General features: G+C 49.2%; 1 non-coding gene across 1 annotated transcript; it reads left to right on the forward strand.

The window, feature by feature from the left end:
• Positions 1-1,460: 1,460 nt before the first annotated feature.
• On the forward strand, positions 1,461-1,567 carry LOC120694384. The gene has a single exon (XR_005683467.1). It is a non-coding gene; the product is annotated as a small nucleolar RNA R71 (small nucleolar RNA).
• Positions 1,568-5,961: the final 4,394 nt, after the last annotated feature.

The following is a 5,961-nucleotide window of genomic DNA, read 5'->3' on the forward strand; positions in this document are numbered from 1 at the left end:
CTATGCTTAGAAGAAGAGATCACGTCGCCGTTATGCTTCGAGCTAAAGGAATCGATCGACTTATACAAGCCGATAGCTCCAATATGATGCTCTATCCAATATCCGAACGTGGAGCATTACTAGGGCTTGAACAGGGCTGTCACCACCTGCCGGCTACCTCTAAAAACCATGGGACTATCAGACAACGGAGTGGTATAGTCCAGCCTAGACACCACGTCTACGCCTTTCCCTACTAACCTTAGCCCTGGCCAAGACTACCCTTTTCTATCTGGGGTCTTAAGTTAAGATCAAATGCTACTCGCTAGCATACACATCAACAAAGAAAGTCTCGAACACTTACAACCGAATAAGCATCCGTCGAGGTATAAGCGGAGAAGAGTGCTGACAGACCCGGCAGTTCCCCCGACTCCTCCTCACTCTCCTCCTCTTCTTCTACACCTCCTAGTCTACCTAAGCATCTAGGATGAAGGCCTCAAGCTCCAAGGGAAAAAGGTGAGTTGAGAGGGTGTGATGTGTGTGTGTTTATTCCCCACCTTTGTATTTATAGGAGGGAGCCACGGCCAAGGGGAGTCCATTCTGCAGCTGATCCTTGGCGAACCGACTTAAGCATCCAATCAACTTTCTCCACATGTCCAGTTTAAGTCAGTAGGGCCCACGGGCTGGTCGGCCGGCCTCCCAGTGGGCCCCCCGACCTTCCCTTTTGGTCCATGGGTTCCTTGCTGGGCCCACTTGTCATTGGCACGGGTTTTAGCTTTTATAATGTCGGTTTCTTGCTCTGGTGGGCCCTCTACTCCATATTCTGACATGTGTCGCGTCTTGATTCGCTGGAACATCGTGTCTTGGATCAAACCACACCATTGTACTGCAAAATCAGCTAGAAATCACCTGCACACATTCTAGAACATCATCTGTGGAATTCGTTAGTAAATAAATTTATTCTAGCATTTATTCCACATTTTGGTTCTTTTTTGTGCAGGAGTTGACGGTCTAAATTGGTCGTTAGTGACCGTCAACAGCGTGCTTGACCCCACACTAAGCCTCCTTGTGGACGGAACCCGTTATTGTTGTTGTTGATGTAGGCTGCATCTTCACGGGTCTCGGGGCAGTCATTCCCCGAGTGTCCACCATTACCACAAACCTCGCACGTTAAGTACGAGTTCATGGCTTGGACGTAGTTGTTCCTGTGCTCTTTGAATTCCGCCCTTTCGTGTAGATGTTTGAGTAGGAGGTCCATTTTGGCGACAAGCATATCCTTTCCTTGGCGGTATGCATTCCACCCTTGGTTCGGGGCTGGGAACGCTCCTCGTTCCAGCCGTGGTTGGAGACCATCTTCTCAATCAAGGCCTTGGCCTTGGCAATGGTGAGATCAAGACAGGCTCCTCCAGCAGCAGCGTCCAAGTGGGCTCTTGATGTAGTCATTAGCCTGTTGTAGAAGCTTTGGAGTCCGAGCCACTCTTTCCATCGCATGATGAGGACAGACGAGTATGTACTCTTGGAGTATCTCCCAAGCTTCCGGGATGGATTCCATCCCTATCTGATGGAAACTTGAAATTTTTCCTCACAAGGTATTTGTTTTGCCCAGCGGGAAGAATTTGGCGAGGAACGCCGCGGAACATTTGTCCCACGTGCTGACAGCTTTCTTGTTCTGATAAAACATTGTTTCACTTTCCCCAGGAGGGAGAAAGGAAACAAGCGAAGCCTGATGATGTCAGCCGTAACACCCCATATGGTTACGGTCTTGCAGAGCTCCAGAAAGTTCTAGAGGTGGGCGTTGGTGTCCTCGTTTGGCTTGCCACAGAATGGTCTAGTCTACACCATGTTTATGAGGCTGGACTTCAGCTTGAAGTTCACGTCCCCAACATCAGCGTTGGGTCCAGTCGCCACATTGGCGGCTGAGGGGACAGAAAAGTCATGGAGAGTCTTCTCAGCCATGTGTTCGGTTGTTGTTGCTGGTGCCTGGAAAGCTGGCTCGCTTGTTGACAACGAGAGCTGACGAGGGACGACACGAGGTCGTACCCTTCTCACGAGCTTCTCGGGATTTTCAACAAAGTTTGTCGGCAAAGAGAAACCAACACTACCCTAGTTTCATCCAATCAGGAGAAAACAAAAAATAATATTAGCCTGTATAAGCAGTAGCTACCTCTTTTTTCACAATGCCATGTTTATGCATTAGTAAAATCTTTACACCTAGTGCCATCCCCTTCAACGGCGCCAGAAATGCTTGTTGGCATTTCTTAGCGCAATCATTAGGAATGGTTAGTTCTCAGCAACGGTGCCAAGAAACGCCGGGACGGCCGCCCCATAGCGGTGGCGCCATGGGACGTCGTGCGACATGTCTTAACGATTATAGAAGGATCCACAAGCGCACGGATATACCATTGTAGCATTTCACCCAGAAGTATTCAGGGTATTGTTATTTATATTTTCCCAAGGGATGGCTATGGTGTGTAAAGATGTTTATTAGATACATAACCATAACAATTATGAGATAAGGTGTAAACTGCTGATCATACAGGGATAAGAGATAATAAGGATATTCGAGGGTAATGTGACACACACAAGATCAACCAACTCTAATGAATAAAGAATAAACTAATACACCTAAGGTTAGTGGGAGCATAGGCAAATAAGATCCTAGTATACTTTTTATGTTAGCAGAGAAGTTATGTTAGTCACATGCTTAGTGCTGCAGGTGGCGGGAAATTAGGGACATCGGGGATAATGACCCGTACTGGAGAACGTCCAGTCCGTTTCATCTTTGCATGAACTCCTACACGATACCCAAACGTCGGGGAGTACGTTAACTGAGAAGCAGCTTCCCGGCAGACCGCCAGGGCTGTCACCACCTGCGGTCTACCCTAGTCACACCATGGAGCACCGTCATATCAGAGGGATCCCGCGTACCCGGGCACCATGCCCGCATACGAGGTCACTACCCTAGCGCCCCCGGGTCCCCCACCCTTCGGATGGATAGGTAAGACGCTAAGGCAAGCCCGAAAGCACAACGAACCGAAATCCTTATCCAGATCATCTGGTCTAAGCAGGCAACTAATACAACTTGAATAAGAACAGAACTTGGCTAGGCAGGCTAAGAATATATCAAGGTAACCAAGAACGCGCACTTTATGAATAGCATAACGAGAGTGAATACAAAGCCATACCAGAGGCCGAGGATTGCTCACCGACCTCGAGACGACTGGATTCGCTAAGAAAATGAAGTACTAGCCTAGCTCCACTACCCTAAGGAGTACAAGTCACAATAAGAGTGAGAGAGAGAGGCTTCTCCAAGTGGTGTGTGTGGTGAGAGTGGTGGGAGGCCCCTTATATAGCTTGGAGAGGTCGGTTCCCGCCATCCGCTTGTATGGAAACATTGCAAACCGACTTCTAGAGGATTAGATCAACCTTTCCGCCAAAATACATCTAGACAGAAAGCAAGGTAGGTTCGGCCGGCCCCACTTCACCGCCTCTGGCCACCGTCCTTCTCTGGTACACTGCCTAGTGGGTCCTGATGTTAGATGGTTGGTGCCGGGGCTTGGTTGGTCGGTTTGGACTGTCAGGTGGGCCTCTTTTGCTCTTGCTATGCAGGACGCGATATTCTGTGACTTCGCCTGTGTATACTTCGTGTTTTCTTCTTATTCCGGACTTGTGCTCCTGAAATCAATAATTCTCCAAAACAACTATGGAGCTAGATTAGTGATACAAATATGTGAGTAAGAGGCATGATTTTCCTTCTCTTGTGAGTATCATTGACGGTCATATTTTGCACTTAAGGACCATCAACAGTGCACGCATGGTAGGTCCATGGCGGTGGCGGTGAGACCGCACACCAAAGGTGGCGGCGGAGCCACACGAGTTCGGCGAGGCACGAGCAAGAACTTGTCCTTGGGTAGGAACTAGGGGCTTCGCGCTCACGCACGGGTTCTCAGCATCCCAAGGCCACGCACGATCGTGTCGCATGCGAAACAGCGACATTCGGGCATGCATGGTGAGAGGAGAGGGTAAAAGGCGACGCGGTGAGTGGGTTTCGCGGTGGTGCAATGACAGATCAATGCAGGCGCGAACAGTGTAGGATGGTTCGGACCGAGCTCCTATGTAGTCGCTACTTCGACTGCAACTTAAGCAGTCGCAGGAGCAGAGGGGAACACTGTGGGGGTAATGTAGCAACACTGGCCATCACTGTTCACTAGGGCACTGTTCATTACTGTTTACCACTGTAGCATCAGATCTTGTCCGTTCGCGGGGTAAATGGATGGCTCAGATCACGTGCAGTCCTTAAGTTGCAGTCGCTTCAGTGACTGCATTTGATCTGCATCGGGATGGTTCTATGGCTCGCTAGTGATGGCTCATCGGCTGTGGCCAGTAGGAGAAGGGATGACGCGAACGGACGGTAGCGTTCACTGTTCGGGTTCGTAGTCGGGGTGCTCAAAGCAGTGGTGAGGCAGAGTAGGTGAACATTGTGGCCGTGCCATGCCGTGCAGCTATGTCAGTGGCATCATACGAGCGCGAGCGCATGCGTGGTGAAGCTCCAGCAGTCGGTGACCTGCTCCTCCTCCTCCTCAGCCTTCCTTCCTCCTCATCCCTTCACTGCTCTGCGGCGGCGACGGAAAGGGGAAAAAATTCCCCATAGGCGGTCTACGGTATAGGGCGTGGTTGATTGGAGCTTTATAGGTGGCATGGCAAGGGTCACTGTGGGCCCGGATGCTAAGCACAGCGTCGATGAGACGACCACAACACGAGGCAGCGTGGCATGCACCTAGCGGCTCAGTGCCTAGGGTTTGCGCACGCGCTATCAAGGAGGCACGACACGAGATGCGGCGGGCATCGTGGCGCGAGGCGAGGCTATTGGGGCCGTCGTGTCACAACATGTGCGAACGCCTTGACGCTGGGATGACGCGGGTGACGAGCGGCAGAGTGGTTGGGGAAGAAAGTGAGAACCGGGTCTCGCTTGTCAGTCGCTTGGGCAGTGCATGGGTTAGGGAGACCGGGGTGGGCTGGCGTTGGGCTGTGGACTGGCCTGGGCCTCGTGCGCGCATGTAGGGTGTCAGGCTGGGGTTTGCAGACCAGGCTGATGGGAGTTAGGTGGGTTTGGGCCTAGGTCAGTTTAGGGTTTTGTTAGATTTTATATTTAATTTCAATAGCCTATTCATATTAAATGCCACACAAATTCAAACAAAAACCATTCAATAAATTTAAACAAGGTAGAGCAGTAACTGCAAATAAAATCCGAATGTTTCACACTAACATTCAAGTCCTTATTTTTAAATTTGATTTTATTTTTCTAGGACCTTGAGAGAGAGAGAGAGAGAGCATTTTAATCTTAGGTTTTTCTAGCTAAAGACACTTCCACATCAAAAGTTTTTGAGAATCCTAAATTTTGGAGTATAAAACATTCCGTAAAAATACGGAATGTCACGGTCTGACTAATACAGAAATCTTATTGGAGGCGGGCAAAATGACTTTTCCGAGGCGGGCAAGCTAACCACCTCCGAGGCATCATCATGGTTAATCGAATCATTTAACGAGGCGGTTGTACAGCCGGCGGCCCGACACAAGTTAACTAAGGTGGGCTGGCAGCCCACCCGGCTTCGAAGCCTTTTGAAAAGGTCGCGGTAAATGAACTTTTGTAGTAGTGTCTGCATGCTGTAAAACTACTTGGAAGATGGCTATGTGAAGATTAAAGGCGAAAATGATTCTGCAATGCATGCCACATTCTTTCATATCTTTTTTTCCCCCTAATTTGGGATTTGGATTCAGAGCTGAGGCTACAGGATACGTGCCATCAGCGATTTGTGTTTCAAAGTTATTTGGAAGACAAAGGAAAGAAGATTCAAGTTCAAGATTCAAGATGGACCCTCAGCCTGACTCTTCGATTCAATTTAAGGCTCAGGGGCTACTCTATATGAAGTGTGATTTTCCATCGCACACCATATATGAAAATTATAATTTTTAAAGATTGAAATC

This window comes from Panicum virgatum, unplaced genomic scaffold (assembly GCF_016808335.1).
Source record: "Panicum virgatum strain AP13 unplaced genomic scaffold, P.virgatum_v5 scaffold_5390, whole genome shotgun sequence".
NCBI lineage: Eukaryota > Viridiplantae > Streptophyta > Magnoliopsida > Poales > Poaceae > Panicum > Panicum virgatum.